This window comes from Equus quagga, chromosome 14 (genome assembly GCF_021613505.1).
Source record: "Equus quagga isolate Etosha38 chromosome 14, UCLA_HA_Equagga_1.0, whole genome shotgun sequence".
In the NCBI taxonomy this organism is placed as follows: domain Eukaryota; kingdom Metazoa; phylum Chordata; class Mammalia; order Perissodactyla; family Equidae; genus Equus; species Equus quagga.
Window position 1 is genome coordinate 57,632,850 of NC_060280.1, and position 21,535 is coordinate 57,654,384.

Below are 21,535 nucleotides of genomic sequence, written 5' to 3' on the forward strand. Positions count from 1 at the left end.
TAGGTTGTCTTTTCATTTTGTTGATGGTTTCCTTTGCTGTGCAGAACCTTTTTAGTTTGATGTAGTTCCATTTGTTCATTTTTTTCTTTTGTTTCCCTTGCCCAGTCAGACATGGTACTTGAAAATATGCTACTAAGACTGATGTCAAAGAGTGTACTGCCTATGTTTTCTTCTAGAAGTTTCATGGTTTTGGGTCTTACATTCAAGTCTTTAATCCATCTTGATTTATTTTTGTGCATGGTATAAGATAATGGTCTACCTTCATCCTTTGCATGTGGCTGTCCAGTTTTCCCAACACCATTTTTTGAAGAGACTCTCCTTTCTCCATTGTATGCTCTTGGCTCTCTTGTTGAGTATTAGCTGTCCATAAATGTGTGGGTTTATTTCTGGGCTCTCGATTCTGTTCCATTGATCTGTGTGTCTGTTTTTGTGCCAGTACCATGCTGTTTTGGTTACTATTGCTTTGTAGTATATTTTGAAGTCAGGAAGTGTGATACCTCCAGCTTTGTTCTTTTTTCTCAGGAATCCTTTGGCTATTCAGGGTCTTTTGTTGTTCCATATACATTTTAGGATTCTTTGTTCTATTTCTGTGAAAAATGTTGTTGGCTCTTTGATAGGGATTGCATTGAATCTATAGATTGCTTTAGGAAGTATGGACATTTTAACTGTGTTAATTCTTCCAATCCAAGAGCATGGAATATCTTTCCATTTCTTTGTGTCTTCTTTGATTTCTTTCAACAATGTTTTATAGTTTTTGGTGTACAGATCTTTCACCTCTTTGGTTAAGTTTATACCTAGGCATTTTATTCTTTGTTGCAATTGGAAATGAGATTGTATTTTTAATTTCTCTTTCTGCTACTTCGTTGTTAGTGTATAGAAATGCAACTGATTTTTGTATGTTGATTTTGTATCCTGCAACTTGACTGTGTTCATTTATTATTTCTAAAAGCTTTTTAGTGGATTCTTTAGGGTTTTCTATATATAAAACCATGTCATCTGCAAATAGTGACAGTTTCACTTCTTCTTTTCCAATTTGGATCCCTTTTATTTCCTTTTCTTGCCTGATTGCTGTGGCTAGGACTTCCAATACTATGTTAAATAAGAGTGGTGAAAGTGGGCATCCTTGTCTGCTTCCTGTTCTTAGATGGATAGCTTTCAGTTTTTCTCTGTTGAGAATGATATTCGCTGTGGGTTTGCCATATATGGCCTTTATTATGCTGGGGTACTTTCCTTCTATACCCATTTTATTGAGAGGTTTTATCATTGGGATCTTGTCAAATGTTTTCTCTGCATCTATTGAGATGATCATGTGATTTTTATTCCTCAGTTTTGTTAATGTGGTATACCACATTGATTGATTTGTGGATGTTGAACCATCCCTGCATCCCTGGAATAAATCCCACTTGATCATGGTTACAATCCTTTTACCATATTGTTGTATTCAATTTGCTAATATTTTGTTGAGGATTTTTGCATCTAAGTTCTTCAGTGGTATTGGCCTGTAATTTTCCTTTTTGTGTTGTCTTTGTCTGATTTTGGTATCAGGGTAATGTTGGCATCATAGAATGCATTAGGAAGCATTCCATCTTCTTCAATATTTTGGAATAGTTTGAGATGGATAGGTATTAAATCTTCTTTGAATGTTTGGTAGAATTCACCAGAGAAGCCATCTGGTCCTGGGCTTTTGTTTTTCGGGAGGTTTTTGAGTACTGTTTCAATCTCTTTGCTTGTGATTGGTCTATTCAGATTCTCTATTTCTTCTTGATTCAGTTTTAGAAGGTGATATGATTCTAAGAATTTATCCATGTCTTCTAGGTTATCCAATTTGTGAGCATATAGTTTTTCATAGTACTCTCTTATAATCCTTTCTATTTCTATGGTATCGATTGTAATTTCTCCTCTTTCATTTCTAATTTTATTTACTTGAGTCTCCTCTCTTTTTTTCTTAGACAGTCTGGCTAAGTGTTTATCAGTTTTGTTTATCCTCTCAAAGAAGCAGATTTTAGTTTCGTTGATCCTTTCTACTGTTTTTTAGTCTATTTCATTTATTTCTGCTCTAATTTTTATTATTTCCCTCCTTCTACTGACTTTTGGCTTTGTTTACATATTTGAATTTGTGGATTAAAATTGGTACCTATGCATATCTCTTAATTGTTGCTTTTCCCTAAGGATATCTTTCTCCAACAGCTCTTCTCCGTGTGCCTTCCTCTGATAATCCCACTCACTCTATGGTTGCTTCTAAATCTTTTATCCGGTCTTTGACTTTAGACTAGCATAACCACTGACTTCTGGATATATCCCTTAGATGGCCCATGAACACCATCCAATGTGACAAAGACTGAACTTACAATCATTATCCACAAACCTTTTTCTCAGTATCTCCAACTTAGTTGGTCATTTTATATAATCATCCCGAGCTTCATCCTTAATTTTTCTCAAAACCCCTATCAAATCCATCTCCAAGTCTGATGATTTTATCTCTGAAAGATTTCTCTAGCCACTGTCCTTGCATATACCCTTATCATCTCTTGTCTAGTTTTTATCGCATAGCCTCCTAGCCATCTCCCTTCTTCTGGTCCTGCTCACCTTGAATCCATTCTCCACATTGCAGCTGAAGTGACCTTTCTGAAACATAAAGCCTTGTCTGCTCCTGTTTTTACCACTTCCTTAAGCTTCATCAGTGCGGTGCTGATCTACCTGCATTTGTTATCTGACTCATCTGCCTAAGTGGTGTGAGACACTAGCCCAGCTGAGAGCACTGGGAAGAATTTGAGGCTCAGGTGAAGTGAAACTGGAAACAAAGCAGTTCCAAACAGTGGGCAGAAAGCAGAGATGAGATCAAAGTGAGAGGGAGCTTGACTGGAACAAGAGAGAGGACTCCGTAGATGCAAGAAACAAAGCTGTGAAGAATACCTCTAGACAGCAGTATCTAGGGGAGGAGGGAGATATTTATGCAGTGGAAATAGTCTTAAGGGAGCAGAGAGGTTAACAAAGGTGCCAGGAAGCTGCAGGAAGTTGAGGCCTTTCTTTATGCAATTCCTTCTGTGTCTAATTTCTAGTCTTCACTTGAGACTCAGATGAAACAATACCTCTTACAGGAAACTTTGACCCTACTCTCTATGAGCTTCTGCCTTCTGCTCCTGTATATCTATAAGTGCTGCTACCCTTACATTGTCCTGTGCTTACATCTGTGTAGCCACTGCCTCTTTGTATTGAAATGATCAGTTTACTCAGTCTGTCTTCTCCCTTGTACTAATATCTTCTCTATACTCTGGGAGAACTTTATGAGCTGGGCTGTCTAAACGTGACCCTTGATATGTCAAAGGGAGGGATAATGAATTTAGTAAATTTTCTATTTTCACAATGCCTGTTTTTAGTCTAAGAGGTCAAGCATGCACCTTTTCTTGCTTAGTGTGAAAAGCTTCACAGCTCTGACGTAGAAGTGAAGGACAACAATAAAATATGATTTAGGGGGCCGGCCCCGTGGCCTAACGGTTAAGTTTGTGCGTTCTGCTTCGGTGGCCCAGAGTTTCACCGGTTTGGATCCTGGGTGCGGACATGGCACCACTAGTTAGGCCACGTTGAGGTGGTGTCCCATATGCCACAACTAGAAGGACCCACAACTAAAATATACAACTATGTACTTGGGGGATTTGGGGAGAAAAAGCAGAAAAAGAAAAAGAAAAAGAAAAAGAAGATGGGCAACAGTTGTTAGCTTAGGTGCCAATCTTTAAAAACATATGTATATGATTTAAAGGTTGAATGGTTGCAAAAATATTACTTCCACTATCCCATAAAATATGCTTAATACTGAAAGAGCCTATAAAATTGGTAAGATAAATACTAAGGCACCATACTGGCCACACTGTATGAGGAGTTTATAAGGTCTTAGATGCCTATTTGGCCTAAGGTGACATAAAGAGTCTAAATCAGTTTTTCCCCACATAAGTTGCTATGATTTGGGTCAGATGCAATGAATAAAGTCATGTATGCTACTAGAGCCACATATGATGGACCTAAGCACTCAGATAAAAGACAACCACAAAATAACTCTGTTTAAAGGTGGTCATCTCTTGAGGTAACTTAGCATACATTTTTAACCAGTAGACACTTTCCTTACTGCATGCTGACAAATGGCTGCAATCCAATCCTCTCTTATGGGAAGCATAAATACTCCATAAAGGAAAAGGGGCAGATCCCTAGAGCTCAGATTATATCCTTCATAAATGCTAAACTATTGCTCCAGTCCTCCATGACCCCTGCGGTATTAGTTTTCCATTGCTGCATCATGAATTACTATACACTTAGAGGTTTAAACAACGTGCCTTTATTATCTCACAGTTTCCATGGGTCAGAAGGCCAGGCACAGCTTAACAGGGTCCTCTGCTCAGGGTCTCACAAGGTTGCACAAGATACTGACTGGGCTGTGTTCTTTTCTGCAGCTTTGTTCCTATTTCAAGCTCATTCAGGTTGTTAGAATTCAATGACTTGCTGTTGTAGGACTGGGGTCCCCATTTTCTTGCTGGGTTTCTTTCTTTCAGCTGGGGCCCATTCTCAGCTTCTAGAGGGCATTATCAGGTCCTTGCCATGTGGCCCTCTTTCAGACCCTCCCATGACATGGCAGCTTACTTCTTCAAGGCCAGCAGGAGAATCTCTCACTCTAGCCTACTAATACAAATACAAGTTATGACAAAAACTTTAAAAAATTTTGGCATAATATAAATTGTAGAAATTAAAACAACACTATGCCATTTTTAACCTATTGAATTAACAAAGATTTTTTAAAAATAGGAATATGCAATGCTGGCCAAGATGTACTCTGAAGTAAGTACAGAGATGTACGTGCACACACACTCTCTCTCTCTCTGTTTCTCTCTCCCCACCCTGTTCTCTCTCTCTCTCTTTCTCTCATATACACAAATATTCCTTGTGGGAATGCAAAATGAGCTCTACTTTTTTGGAAAATATTTATTAGTTAATACATTAATAATTAATATTACATATAATATATAATATAAATATACAAACATACATAGTTGATTATTGATAAATTAATAATTTTATTAATGCATATCAATAGTCTTTAAAATGTTTATTATTTGACATGGTAATCTACTTCTAGGAATCTATTCTAAGGAAATAATCTGAAATGCAAACAAAAATTTGTGAAGAAAGATGTTTATTATAACATTATTAATAATAGCATGTTAATAACAGTAAAAAAAAAACTGGAATTATTTAAATGTCACCAAACTGTGGAATGTTATCTAAACTGGAACACTGAAACTTTCATTTGATATACCGTTTTTTTTTTTTAAAGATTGGCACCTGAGCTAACATCTCTTGCCAATCTTTTTTTTCCTTCTTCTTCTTCTTCTCCCCAGAGCTCCCCAGTACATAGTTGTATATTCTTGTTGTGGGTCCTTCTGGTTGTGCTATGTGGGACGCCGCCTCAGCATGGCCTGATGAGCAGTGCCATGTCCGTCCCCAGGATCTACACCGGTGAAACCCTGGGCCGCCGAAGTGGAGTGTCAATTTAACCACTCGGCCACAGGCCTGCCCCTGATAAACCATTTGGAACATTCATTTAATGAACCATAATACCACTGCTGGGGCCCAGGGCAGGCTACCCCAAAATATCCCACAATGGCATATTGATTATTTTGAATTAAAGTTACTTGAGAAGCAAGAAGGGCATTCTGACCCTCGTGTCTCTGTTCCCCTGAAAGCAGGACATAAATCTCCCACATGAAAGATGCTTTCCCTGCATCCTTGTCATCAGAGCTGGGGATTCAGGGCCAAGAAGCTGCAGAAAGAAACCTTGCTAACTTAGTACCTCAAGCCTAAACTCTGCTTAAATTCCTCACTAATTCTGTACGTGAAACATAAGTTTCTTTGTCCTGTCAATTTCTCACAAATTTATTATTTGTTTGTGGAAATGACATATATACTGTCTGTCTTGCTCACTCTCTGAGCATCATTTCTCTGTGATCTCCAATACATATGTATTAAACTGGGTGTTTCGCCTGTTAATCTGGTCTCGTGTGAGTTTCATTATTAGTCCAGCCATAAGAACACAAGAAAGGTAGAAGGGTGAAATTTCCCACTCCCCAACACCACAGAGAAATTTTAATGATATTCTCTTAAATGGAAATTTAAGAGATTTCCAGGTTAATAAACAACCTTTATTATGTCTAATACACCTCATTTAGAAAAAAATTTAACCCTTTTGAAAGACATAAAAGAAAACTTGAATAAATAGAAAGACAAATTTCGCTCCTGGATGTGAAAATTCAACACTGAAAATAAATCATTTTCACTGATTTGATCTGTAAATGCAATGTAGCACTAATTAAAATGACAAGATTTCATTAGTTTTGGAAGTTGATAAAATTTTTCTCAAGTTAATCTGGAAAAATAAACATGTAAAAATAGTCAAGAAAATTCTGAAAATAAAGGATAGCAAGTGAGTACTAGACTTACCAGATATTTAAACATATAATAGAGTTATAGTAAGTAAAAGAATTTTGGACTGTTACATGAAGAAACAAAAGATCAATGGAGCATTCCAACACTAAACTAATATACATATGAAAAATTGGAACACGATAAAGTGGCATTGTAAATTAGTGGTGGATTCTAAGTTGTATTATGACAATCAGCTAACCATTTAGAAATATGCATATATAGATATACACATACATATATATGTTTTAATGAATTTACTGTTTTTGTAAAAACGATAGATGCTGATTTGTATTTCTTTCAGTTAGGTAGACTAGAAACCCTGAAAAACCCTTCCAAAGAAAACAACAACAAAAAAGCTGGATGAAATATATTTTTAAAATCTTTAAAATGAGATTGATGAACTGGCAAGAAAGTAAGATATCAGCAGAATCCAAGAATGAAGTAAATGGAAACTCTGGGAGGTAAGGAAAACATCGAAGTGACTTTTCACCCTAAGGACATCTACAAACCATGTGCTTCCCTCATGGCCACAATTTTCTTGGCAAATAGAAAATGAAACTTAGGACTGGCCTAAGGTGAGTGTCTCATAGATGAAACCTCTAAGGGCTATGTACTCAGTATAATTGTGAGTAGCAATAGATCCACTGTTAGAAGGAGGCAGCAAAAAAGGTTTTCTTGACTTTGATACAGATTTGAGGAGAAAAATAATCTCCCCCACAGATTTCATAATCACAGTCTAGATCCCATATTAGTTTTTTGCTTGGATTCATGAAGCTTGTGTCATCTGAAAAACCTCAAGTGGAGACTTTAATTTAAATTCTGGTAGTGACCCTAAGTTACAGACAGAAGAAAATGCAAATTCCCTCCAGAGGAACGCAACTTATTTCAGTGCAGGTCTCAAAGGATTTCCACAAATAGAGTTCACAGAAAAAAATCACAGAATACTTAAGGAAGAAAGTCATCATGAATGAGAACTGGTAGAAGTAACAAAAAATAGGATCAGACCTATCAAAGACTTCAAATATTGTCTTTATCAGATACAAAATATGAAACAAGAATCTTTAATTATGTTTTGGAAAACAAAAGAGAGACTTGAAAATGTGAGTAAGAAACAAGAGACTTTTTTAAGTGAAGTAGATTTTCAAAAAAGATTAAGTAGAGGTGCTGGCCCCGTGGCTGAGGGGCTAAGCTCTGCCTGCTCTTACTTCAGTGCCTGGGTTCGCAGATTTGGAACCCAGGCACAGACCTACATCACTCACCAGCCATGCTGTGGCAGTACCCCACATACAAAATAGAGGAAGATTGGCATAGATGTTAGCTCAGAGCTAATCTTCCTCAAGCAAAAAAAAAAAAAAAAAAGATTGGTAACAGATGTTAGTGCAGGGAGAATCTTCCTCAGCTAAAAAAAAAAAGATTAAGTAGAAATTTTAGAAATAAAAATTTGAATAATTGAAACTAGAAATGAATGGATTGATTAAATAATCTGATGGGCGAATTGGTGAAATGGAAGACAAATAAGGAGAAAATTTCCAGTATAGGGCTCACAGAGATAAAGAGATGAAAAACATATAAGAGAAGTTTAACAGAGTGAAACTAGCTTACACCTAAGCACATTTCTAGATAAAAATAATAAAAAATAATGATTCCAACACTGTAACTGATAATTTCTCAGAATTATTAATAATGATTCCAACACAGTAACTGATAATTTCTCAGAATTATTTAAAGACACTGAACCTCAGATCCAGAAAGGCTAGCTAACCCAAAGCAGGACATAAAAAAGAAATAGACAACTCTACACCCAATAGTGAAGTAACAGAACAATAATGAAAAGGTCCAAAAAGCAGCTGGAGAAAAGACAGATGACCTACAAAAGAAGACAGTTATGTGGCCAGCCCGGTGGCATAGTGGTTTAGTTCACGGGCTCCACTTTGGCTTGTAGTATGTAGATCTCGGGTATAGACCTACACACCACTCACCAGGCCATGCTGTGGCAGCATCCCACATATGAAATAGAGGAAGATTGTCAGAGATGTTAGTTCAGGGACAACCTTCCTCAGGCAAAAAGAAGAAGATTGGCAACAGATGTTAGCTTAGGGCCAATCCTCCTCACCAAAAAAAGAAAAAAAGACAGTTAAAATGATCACTGACTTCTCAACCACAAGAGTAAAAACTAGAAAAACAATGGCATATTATCCTCAATGTGATAAGAGAAAATCATATTATTTTCAACCTAGAATTCTGTATCCATTGAAACTATTTTTCAAGAATAAGAGCAAATACAAGTTTTTTCAGGCATATAAAATAGAGAGCTCATCACTCAGAGTTTAGAAATTATAAGAAGTTCCAAAGGATGTCTTTCAAGTAAAAAGAAAATGATGCCAAGATAAGCCTGAGAAACGGGAAGAAATAGTGAGTAGAGATCATGATAAATGTATAGAGGAACTCTAAACAAACTTTATTCATATAAAAACCTAATGTCTAACTAGTGGTAAAAGTCTACCACTTTGCATGAGCTTTGCAAGTAAGGCAGCTTGGGGTTTTTTTTTCCCCCCAGAGATTGGCACCTAACAGCTGTTGCCAATCTTCTTTTTTTTTCTGCTTTTTCTCCCCAAATCCCCCCAGTACATAGTTGTATATTTTTTAGTTGTGGGTCCTTCTAGTTGTTGCATGTGGGATGCCACTTCAGCATGGCCTGATGAGTGGTGCCATGTCCGCACCCAGGATCTGAACTAGCGAAACGCTGGGCCGCTGAAGTGGAGGGTGTGAACTTGATCACTTGGCCACAGGGCTGGCCCCCAGCTTGGGTTTTTGAACAACATCATAGAAAAATGAGACATGACACACCATTCACTCAGTAAATGAGCCTCAAATAAGTCAAGGTTTATTTAGAAGTGTAATAACAAAAGTAGGTTAGTCCAAAAGACTCTTCTCTTCACCTGCCAATTTTTACACGGATTCAAGGAAACTGGAACAGGTTCCTAATTCTGCGTGTTATTCCTGCTTATTAAAATACAAGAGTTAAACCAATAAAAATGCAATAAAACTCCACTGCTCTATACTGAAATCATAAGAAATCTTCAATGGATGGATTTATTGAGTGCTTAATCTGTTTTATATTGAGAGATACTAAAGATGTACAAATCAAGGACTGGGTCAAGAAGCTTAGAATAACGTTTGGAAAGAATGATGAATATGAGGAAAGAAAATGGACATTATAAGACCTTATAAAGGCGCCAAATGATTGTCAAAGTAATTCATCCATTTATTAAACAAACAGCGATTGAGCGTAGGAATTTGGTGCCAGGAGGATTGCTGTAAGCTTGATGGAAGAAACATTTGCAGTGTGTTTTAGGTGGTGGTTCAGATCTGGGTAGAAGTACATAAGGGCAGAATCTAGTGCACAAAATCAAGGAGGCAGAAAATGGAAAAAATCCATTCAATGATAAACCATTACACGAAGACCCAAGGGATATTTTGATCCTTGTGCTTGATGTTAGACAGCACCATAATCTCCCAAATGATAAATACTGTGAATAAGATGCTTGGAAAACCCCAGCTGAATGTTTATACGCATGCATTGCATACTATGTTAATAATAAAATATGCATGGCTGTATAATGGCCTCTAGTGATAAATATGTTTGTTTAAAAACCAAATGCCTCCAAAACCTTTTCCTCCTTTGCTACTGTGTTGTTTTCCTCGATGACTGCAGAGTTGCTAATGATTTTAAGTCAGTAAATTCAACATATAATTTGACCATAACATGAGGTACAAATAGAATTTCAAATATAGCATTAACTCCTGCATCTCCTGCTCTCTGCTGAGGATTTTTTTATTCCACAGTGGATTGTTGTTGCTGATAGAATTTTGAAATAGATTTCTGTTTCCAGATCAGGATGGTAGATGCTAGCTTCTGAACAAATAAAATGGCTTGTTTCTGGGGCTGGCCCGGTAGGGCAGCAGTTAAGCTCACACACTCTGCTTTGGTGGCCCAGGGTTCGCCGGTTTGAACCCCAGGCACTTATCAAGCCACGCTGTGGCAGGTGTCCCACATATAAAATAGAGGAAGATGGGCATAGATGTTAGCTCAGCGCCCATCTTCCTCAGCAAAAAAAGGAGGATTGGCAACAGATGTTAGCTCAGTGCTAATCTCCCTCAAAAAAAAGGCTTGTTTCTACCACAAATGATTTGTGTTTGCACTAAAGGAGTCTTTACCAGCTAAATGGTCTGGAAGAAGCACTGCACATAGGTAATGATGACCAAGCAAGAATTGCTTTCAATTTACTCGCTATTTTTTTTGAAAATAACGTATCTGTCTAAATTACCTAGCGAGAAGGCTTGTCTTGCTATTCTAAATATATGTTACTCCAAATATTTTAACAATTCATGAAAGTACGATTGGATATTTGTGTCGCTTGATAGGATAATAACTAAAATGTGGAAATATGAAATCATCATCAATTTACATGCATTCAATTGCTAAATTTGATGTTAATCTGGTCAGGTGTTAATTCTAGCTCCAGGAAGTCCCACAGTGACATTTTATGTATTGCATTACCAGCTGATTAAAGATGCTATCCTTAATTTATCAAGGGATTATGTTCCAAAAGTTCATTAGTAAGACAATTGTTTATAAAGGTAAATATATTTACATGGTAATAAATATTTTATATTGTGGGTAGATTCCTTGGGCAAATCTTCAAAATTCTGTTCATCCCATATTATATAAATACATGTTTCTATCTGTCTATCTCTCTCTCTTTCTCCATTTATATTTCAATATAATTAGTTAACAGTTAGGTTAACAGGATGTCTGCTCTCATCTCCCTATTCTAAGTTATCCTTGAAGCTTTAGCTAACATGATAAGGAAAACAGGAAGGAAACAAGGCAGGCAGGAAGGAAAAAGTTATAGGACTATAAAGGAAAAGACAAAATTGTTGATATTGACAGAAAAAAGCTTCCAAGAAAATTTACAGACTTTTAGAACTAATAGAGGTATTCAGCAGGGTTACCGGACACAAGATCAACCTACACAAAACAATAGAGAAAAATGGTCTTCACAACAGAATACACCTTGCAAGGTGTCTTACAACAAGGTAGAGTGACTAAAACAGAGGGGGAAAGCTGATGCCCTTTCACATGTCCTTTCTTTCTGGACAAAACAAAACTCTTTGTAGCTTAATCAAACTCATTTCCCCTGCTCTCAAAGAAAGGGATGGAGCTCCTTTTAAAAATTATATTCAGAAGGGTTCACGTTAGATTTAGCATAAGGGATCAATTTGATTGATTGACCTCCGATTTCCACCACCACATTTAATCCTAAACCCCATGAAGCAGTTTCTAGTAGTTTCTATGAGACTCAAAAAAGTTAAGTGCTTAGCTAAGGTGGTGTAAACATTGAGCAAAAGAGGCAGAACTCAAACTCATATCATCTTCAAATGAAATTATATTAGTCCCTAATTCCTAGGAGAGCACTTTGGGTAAACTCTTAACATTTCCTGCAGTCAAGTTCTTCCTGTCATTCTTCCAGGAGCGTGAATGCCTAGGGCATAGATTCCTAGTGGCAGAAGTCACTTCTTCCTCTAGGCTTTTCTACTGTTCCTTGTGGCAACAGAGAAAGTGCACTTGGATGTGAGCCATTCTACATACTTGTAGCACATGTTGAGGCAACATTCTCAGAATTTTGGAAAATATCTTTTTGAAAAACATTCTAGGATATGTGTTTTTATTTTTTACATTATAGAAACACTCCAAATAGAATCTATATCCATCTTGTGGTCCTTCATAAGACTACTGCAAATATTACAGTGTCCCAAATATCCACCAGTCTCTTGTCCTGGGCTCTGAATAAGAATCCAGCTCAAGGCATCACTTTCATGTCAATAGTCAAGATAACTCGATGCCACATGATTTGAGCTGTTATGACAGTTCTTAGATGTCATTCTCTCTCTTGGAGTGACTCTTTCTCTTGGAAGATTAGTACTCCTCATCCTTGATTCCACCATCAGAACACTGAGGTAAGCCTTCACAGCCCAAGCAGAATTTTGAATGATGCTTAGATTATCATGAGTGAGTATTTCTTATGTTCTAGAAGAGTAGAAAATAAGAGTCAAGAGTGAATCCTTGTCTTCCAACTGTACTGAATGCGAGACAAGAGCCAACAGTATCATCCTTGGTCTGGAATATCAGTGTCTGTCGCTCAAAAAATTCAAGTCCGGTCCGTTCTGTTAGAGAAGATGCAATCATTATTTTAATGTTTTTAGTATCCTACTTTTGAAAATATAGACTGTGCCCATTCCAGGATTTTATGGAATTTTATAAACTTATGTTTTAGAGGGAAAAGTGTCATTCAGATAAACTGTTTGACCATAATAAAAGGAAATTTGGGGGCCAGCTCTATGGCCAAGTGGTTAAATTCATGCACTCCGCTTTGGTGGCCTGGAGTTTCACCAGTTCGGATCCTGGGCGGGGACACGGCACTGCTCATCAAGCCATGCTGAGGCAGCATCCCCACATAGCACAGCCAGAAGGACCTACAACTAGAATATACAACTATGTACTGGGGGTGCTTTGGGGAGAAGAAGGGAAAAAATAATGAAGAAGATCGGCAAGTTGTTAGCTCAGGTGCCAATCTTTAAACAAAAAGGAAGTTTGCGGAATTTGGGAATAATAACTTTTCACTGTAAGACATGGAAATAATGAAAATGGAATAAAAAGCCATGGAAAGTAAGTGCCCATATAGAGATAAATGCCCATATAGATACTGTAAAATCCTTGTTAGTTTCTGGAGGGAGCAAGGATAGGGAACAAAGTTTTTGTTGAAAGAAAACATTTAAAGACATATGGGCACTTAGTTTTAGGCCCATAATTTCTAGTTCTAAGCTCTTATACAGTTAAAGGCAGGGACATCAGTGGGCAGTCAGATATTAAAGCATGATTTGTATTACTAGTGACAGTTTCTGTCTATTTGTGTTGCAGATGACCAGCAAAAAACACTGATCAACGTGGACACATAAACTTATCCTAGCACGCATCTTTGCATTTAGAATGAATCCTTTTTCTTTGCAGCAGTAAAACATTCAGTCTCAGAGGTTCAATTAGAGTCTTTTTACCTTGAGATATTTAGGATAATTTACTGATTCTATACTGATAATTTACTGCAAATTCTGACAAAGACTTTTAAAATAAACTTTTAATTTTAGAACAGTTTTAGATTTATAGAATAATTGTGAAGATAGCACCCAGAGTTCCTATATACTCCCCATTCAGTTTCCCCTATTAGTAATATCTTGCGGTATATTTATCACAATTAATGAAACAATATTGATGCCTTACTATTAGATAAAGTCTGTACTTTATTCAGATTTCCTCATTGTATGTCTAATGTCTTTTTTTCTGTTACAAGACCCCATCTAAGATACCACATTATGATTAGCTGTCATGTCTCCTTAAGTTCCCCTTGGCTATAACAGTGGCTCAGACTTTCCTTGTTGTTAATGACCTTGACAATTTTGAGGAGTACTGGTCAGCTCCCTTTTCTCCTACCCTCTTCAATGAGATTGTTCACACATTTGTAATATATTCACATTTCTTTTGTCACGTTCTGTAATCCATCTGGGATCCCTCTACCTCCTAAATGTTTTTTTTTTTTAATTTGCATACTTTTGAAGTTTACTCTTTGTAATGTAAAGTTCTCTGGATTTTGATAAATGTTTAATGTCATGTATTCACCATTATAGCATCATATGGAATAGTTTTACCACACTTAAAAAACCCCTGTGCTTTATTTATTCAACTCTTACCACCCTCCCATCCCAAATCTTGGGCAGCCATTGAGCTATTTGCTGTCTCTATACTTCTGCTTTACCAGAATGTAGTATAATTGGGATCATATAGTATTGTAACTTTTTCAGACTAGCTTCTTTCACTTAATGATATGCATTTAAGATTCATCCATGTCTTGCTGTGGCTTGATAGCTCATTTTTTTTTTATTGTTGAATAGTATTCCATTGTATAGATGTACCACAGTTTGTTTATCCATTCACATACTGAAAGATATCTTGATTGCTTCCAGTTTTTGGTTATTATCTTAAAAAACTACTGTTTGTCTGCAGGTGTTTGTGTGAATGTAAATTTTTAAATCAGTTAAGCAAATACCTAGGACCACAATTGCTGGATTATGTGGTAAGACTTTGTTTAGTTTTATCAGAAAGTGTCTTCCAAAATGGCTGCACCATTTTGCACTCTCACGAGCAATGAATGAGAGTCCTTGTTGCTCCTCATCCTCCTTGATGGTTGGTATTTTCAGTTTTTTAGATTTTAACCATTTTAATAGGTGTGTAGTGGTATCACACTGTTGTTTTAATATGCAATTCCTTAATGATAAATGCGGTTGAGCATCTTTTCATATGCCTTTTTGCATCTGTATGTCTTCTTTCATGAGGTGTCTGTGCAGATCTTTTGCCCATTTAAAAAACTGGATATATTCTTACCATTGAGTTTAAAGAGTTATTTATATATTTTATTTTTTTGATTTCAACATGTAAAATATTTCATTCCACTTTCTTCTTGTTTGCAAGATTTCTGGTGTGGAAGATCGGCCCTGAGCTAACATCTGTTGCCAATCTTCCTCTTGTCTTTTTCTTTTCTCCCCAAAGCCCCAGTACATAATTGTATATCCTAGTTGTAGGTCATTCTAGTTCTTCTATGTGGGATGCTGCCTCAGCATGGCTCAATGAGCGGTGTGTATGTCCATACCCAGAATCTGAACCAGCAAACCCCAGGCCACTGAAGCAGAGCACACGAACTTAAGACTTGGCCATGGAGCTGGCCCCCACTTTCTTCTTGTTTACAAGATTTCTAATGAGAATCTAGAGTTGTTATCTTTGTTCCACTATATGTAAAATGTGGTTTTCTTCCCCCTGACTTCTTTCAAGGTTTTCTCGTTGTCTTTGGTTTTCTGCAGTTTGATTACCATATACCCACACAGAGTTTGTTTGGTTTTTGGTATTTGCTCTATGGTGTTCTCTGAGCTTCCTAGATCTGTGATTTGGTGTCATTAATTTTGGAAGGTTTGTGGCCATCATTGCTTCAAATATTTCTTCTACTCCATTCTCTCATTCTTCTCTCTCTTGTATTCCTATTATGCATATGTTATGTTTTTTTTAAATTGTCAGACAGTTCTTAACTTCTCTTTTCTGATTGTCAAGACTTTTTCTCTATTCAGTTCAGAATGAGAAGTTTTTATTGACTTGTTTTCAAGTTAACTGATTCCTTCCTTGCTTGGCTGTGTGGAAAATCTTGGTAAGCTCATCAAAGGCATTCTTTGTTTCTGTTACAACATTTTTGATTTCTAGCATTTCCTTCTGATTCTTTCTCAATATTTCTATCTCTCTGCTTACGTTATTCATCTGTTCTTGCATGTTTCCTACTGTTTCCCATTAGAGCCTTTAACATATTTGTCACAGTTCTTTTAAACTTCCTGTCTGAAAATTCCTACAACTGCTTCATATCTGAGTTTGGTTCTGATGCTTGCTTTGCCTCTTCAGACTTTTTTCTCACCTTTGACGTATCTTATAATTTTTTGGTTGAAAGCTAGATGTGTTGTATGGATAATAGAAACTGAAGTGTGTGAGAATTTATGTTAATTTAGCTAGGAGTTGAGCTTCGTTTAATGTTTGCTGTAGCTTTAGGTACCAGAAGTTTCCAATTCCTTTAGTGTTCTTTATTTTGTATCCTCTCTTGACTTTGGGCTTTCCTATGTTATCCTCCTTAAGAGAGAGCCTGTGTCTTGCAATTGTTTCAGCTACAGTCCACCACTATTATACAGAAGGCCTGCTGGAGTGTTGATAATGTATAGAGGAAGGGGAGTGGTCTATAGTTTTCTAATTTGGTCTCAATCTTTTATTGGGCTTATATCTCTTGCCCATGACCTTGACAAGTATTTCTTGTCTCCCTCACTTTAGGAGAGAGAGAAAGAGTAGAAAGGCTGGAGTAAGAGGGGTGCCCTTCCCTCATGAGTGTGGGACAAGCCTCTGGTGAAGTTGTTTCCCCTGGACAGTGGCAGTTTATTATCGAGAAGGCTTTAGGAATATTTCACAGTTATTCCTCTTCCCCTCATGCTGGCCAGAGCCACAAAGGCATCCTTCCCAGTTCTTCAGCCTGAGAACCTGGTGGGATTGGGCCATCCCCCTCCAAGACTGTAGCTCCCACTCACATGCTAGTCTACACTCAACCTTCAGCAAGTCATCAAAATTACCATCTAAGTTTTCCTACAGTTTACGGCTCTAGCAGCTCCTGCTCTTGGTCAGCAGATCTCAGCTGTGAGTCTCTGGATTTGCCTGTTTCTCCTTTCATGCTGGCAATTTGCCCCCAAAACTCAGTTTTCTGATGGATCCAAGAAAAGTGATTAATTTTCACTTTGTTCAACTTTTTCATGTTGTGAGGATGGGATTGACAATGTCCAAGCTTTTTACATGTCAGAGCTGAACTGGCAATCTCCTGATAAAGACTTCTTATTTAATCTATGCAAGATGTAGAAATATATGGAAATGGTACATAAGTAGTGGATAACTAGATTCAAGATCATTTCAAATAACCAAACTCAGTTTCATGTTAAAAATAATAAGATTGGCCCCACTTGAAGAAAAACTATTTATGAACATCCTAATTCTTCCTAGAACAGCATAGATGGAAGGTGTTCAGTGATAAAACAATTGGAAATTATAAATGTTTTGCAGTACTGTAAACCAGGATGCAATATCAGTGCTGTTGTTTACTAGGTCAGTGACCTGGGCATATTATTTAATCTTTCTTAGCTTTAGTTTTCTTGTCTGGAAAATTCATGCAATGAATCTAGCAATACATTGCACTTACTAGGGCTGGCCAAGTGGCACAGTGGTTAAGTGCGCACGTTCCGCTACAGCGGCCAGGGGTTCACCAGTTCGGATCCTGGGTGTGGACATGGCACTGCTTGGCAAGCCATGCTGTGGTAGGCGTCCCACATATAAAGTAGAGGAAGATGGGCATGGATGTCAGCTCAGGGCCAATCTTCCTCAGTAAAAAGAGGAGGATTGGCAGCAGATGTTAGCTCAGGGGCTAATCTTCCTCAAAAAAAAAAAAAAAAAGAAAACATTGCACTTACTAGATGCTCAATAAATGTTAGCAATTACTCTTAACTGAAAAAATATGATGGAAGAAAGAATTCAAAAGTATTCCAGAGAATTTGAGGAGTACTAATTGTAAATCATGTTCTAAAAGCTCAATGTTATAAGGCAGATGAACTGACCAGTAACCAATTACTTAGTGGCTAGAAAAACCCAGGCTGAATTCTGTTTAACGCCAAGAGAAAGATAGCATGTGATCCGGGACTGCCACCTGCTGGCCCATGATGAACTAAAAAGAACTGTCTGGAAGTTCCAATTCCTCGCTAAATGAAAATAGCGACAGAAGTTTAGTTTATCTCAGACAAATTATTAGGGCATGAGTTTTCAACTATTTTGACTAGTAGACCTCATCGTCAGAATCCTTAAGTGTGAGAGCCACAGTAATCTTTATTTATACCTTTGGTGAGTGGAAATGGTTTTGTTAGGCTTAATAGTGTTATCTATGGCTCAAATGTGAATCAAGGGCATATGGAAACTTTGTTCATTACCATTTTTCTTTCATTTGTTAATCTTTCATAGTTTTATTATGGTGTAATTTTAGTGGCATTAAACTGTAACTGATTCAAATTATATAATTAATTATAATCAGCTTTAATTATTATGATTAATTATAATCTAACCAGAGGTTCCCAAAAGGTAATCGGCAGACCAGTTGATCTGGCCGATCGCATCAGAATTGCCTAGTTTCTGTTGCATACTTTCAGAATCAGAATATTTGTGGGTAAATGTGAGGACGTATTTTTTTTTAAAAACTTCCTATGTGATGCTTGCAGCTAACCTTGGAGACCATTATAGTAGATTATAAGCTCCATGAGGTCAGGACAATTTCTTATTCATTTTTGTTTTCCTGAGGCTTGACAATGACCAGCACACTGTAGGCATCCACAGAAATTAGACAAATGAACGAACAAAGGCATGCAGAGACAAACATTGCTTCATCACTCCTGGAAGTAGTTAGTAACACAACAGTTGCAGTGGGCTGGAACCTCTTGGCCTTCTAGTTTATGAGTACTAGCCAATTAGGTAAATATATTTTTCTTGAAAATTTCAGAGAGGTTACACTCTGGGATTAAGGTGGCTGAATGTTGGCCCTGCCAAGTTTTAGAGGCTATGAGTAAAAGAAGAGAGAACCAAACTAAGCTGCAATCTCTAAATTTCCACAGAGGTATAGTATCCTAAAAATGACTTCAGACTGATTATATTGATAAGGCATAAAGAAACAAAGAGGGATTTCTTTATTTGAATAAACATATACATTTTTGTATAATTAATTTCCTTTCCAATAAAAAAAGTTAACATATACTTGATTTACCAAAAATTATTTGCAGTTTTTGCATGATAAGAGGACTTGGATGGGTCACCTTGTAGCTTCTTTAGGCCAAGTTATTCAGATCTTGTGGGACTCTCTTGAAATTAAACAGTATTTAATTTCAGAAACTATGTAAAGAGGCAGTTACAGGGTACGGAGCAGAAAAACTTAAAGAACTATTATTGAAGATGTCATTTATGTGCCTGGGAAAAAATTGACCCATAACAGTGAACTCTAAAACATAATTTGGTAAAACTATTAGATTTGTCAAAAAAAAAAAAAAGGAAAAAACCATGATTTTCCAGTCAAAACAAATAAGGCCCTGAAAGTAGATAATATATCACAATAATTTAGCAATTTCAAGGTAATCATTAGGTAATTACATAGGAACACTTGCTTCCTGTTCTTATGGAATGTCATTTTTCAAAAATAATCACTGTCAAAATTTAGTAGCTTTTTTAGTATATTGTTTCAAATTTTTTACAAATTCTGAGATAAAATACAAAGCTATTATATAATTTCTTACTAGACATCAGAGAAATAATTTAAAAATTAGTAGAATCAGAAACAAAAAAGAAGAAGTGATTATAGAGGGAAATGAAATAATATTTGGAAAATTGGATATGTTCTTTTGGAGAAAATATAGGGCTACTGGAATAAAAGATGGTAATTTCATCAGAATGTACAACTGAGAGCTGGACAGGAATTTACTTACCTTTGTGTCAACCATAACAGATGAAAAATTGAACATATATTTGTGTCATATGTATTTTCTCCCAATTCAGGTACATGGCCATGTAACCTGAATATTAAATAATAGGTCATTCTTGTTGAAAATTATCTATCACAAACAAGAAATCTAAATTTAAAAAAAAGCACAGGTAGAAATTTTGGAAACTTTTTTTTTACACAAACTCTTTCAAACAATGAAAAATTACTAAATTCTGGTTCCTTTATTGTACCTTGAAGGATTCTGTTTTTATTAAAAACTGTCAATGAATGAAAAAAATCAAGTAAGCAAATAGGTGCAAAGGATGGCATTTGTCACGTATTCTTAGAAATCATAAAGAGAAAGAAAAAGCACATCCAAGAAGTGTTAAGTGTTCAAAATTGAAATCCAATATGAAAAGTATTATGTATGTAACTATTGGTGCTCTGGAATAGAGACTGTATTTAGAGGATAAAATATAAAACTGAACAAGTAACACTATCACAGTTACATTGAATGAAATTATTTGACTCATTTGAATAAGGCAAAATATGCTAAATATTGCTCACTTATTTTAGTTACAATCTCCATGGGCCCCATGTAGAACAGGTAACAATTATTGTTAGATTTGAGGATTTCTAAAATCCAACATTTCTATATATGAACATAGATTTTGCTCTGCAAATGACACATCTGGAGAATGATCAGATCTACATATTTAGTAGACAAGAATGAACATAGAACAGAAACCAAAATAACGTGAGACAAAGAAATCTTTGTGATTTGGGATGAGGCTCTCCTCCTCTTATGACATCATGATACCATGTTGGCCACTATCTTGTTCAGTTACTTTATCTGTAAAAGCAAAAGCAATAAAAGGTTCACTGAAGACTGAATTCAAAGTAAATGGCAAAAAACCCTTCTGACAGTAGTGTAAAAATTCTGACAGTGAAAAAAAATACTGTAACCTGACTAAAGTTTGAAATGCTATAGTTTTGAGGTGAAGATGTTATTGCAAATTGAAAATGATCTCTCCTCAAGAAAAAAAAAGCATCCTCTTGTTCACCTATTGATATCTGGGAAACTTAAATCTGGTTCAAATAATAATAATAGTAGTAGTAATATTATTATTATTTTTAATATTAAATATTTATTTAATTTTGAAGTCACTATAAAATATATGATGTGAAAGTCTATTTGAGGTCATCCTCCCACTGATTTTCAATTAGAAGCAGTAAGCAATGCTCTTTCATAAATTATTGATATTTTTACAGATAAATTATGTAGATAATGGTTAGAATGCTAACCAAACGTATATGTTTGAAAACACCTATGTTTGAATGTATTTTCTCAGTGCTAATTTGGCATGAGTCTTTGGTGTGGACATTTTGTATTTTAAATCATTTTTATTGAAAAATGTATGTATAGAAAACTACATAAAAGAAGTATAGAGCCTAATGAAGTATTATTAGGCAAACATTCTTGCATCTACTACCTAGGTCAAGAAATAGAACTATGCCCTTCATTCCCATCATTCTCTCAACTCTTCTTTATTTTCTGGCACCTCAAGACATTCCAGGCTCATTCCGCACTTTCTTTGCCCCAGCCCTGAAGTTAGCTATTTCTCCAGAGAGCTCTGGTTCATTTGATTTTTAAACTGAGATCTGGGGAACAGTAGTGCTCATCACTATTGGGGTATCATTGCTGCTATGCTTTCTCAAATAAGCTAATTTAAAAAAAAAAAAGTTTCAAAGTACTGAAGGAATATAGTCTTTTCAGAGTTTTGGAGATGTAGTGTGAAGAATTTTGATGATGAACAACCACACTATGTAAAAATTTACAATAGAAACTAACTGATGAATAATACTAAATGTGATAT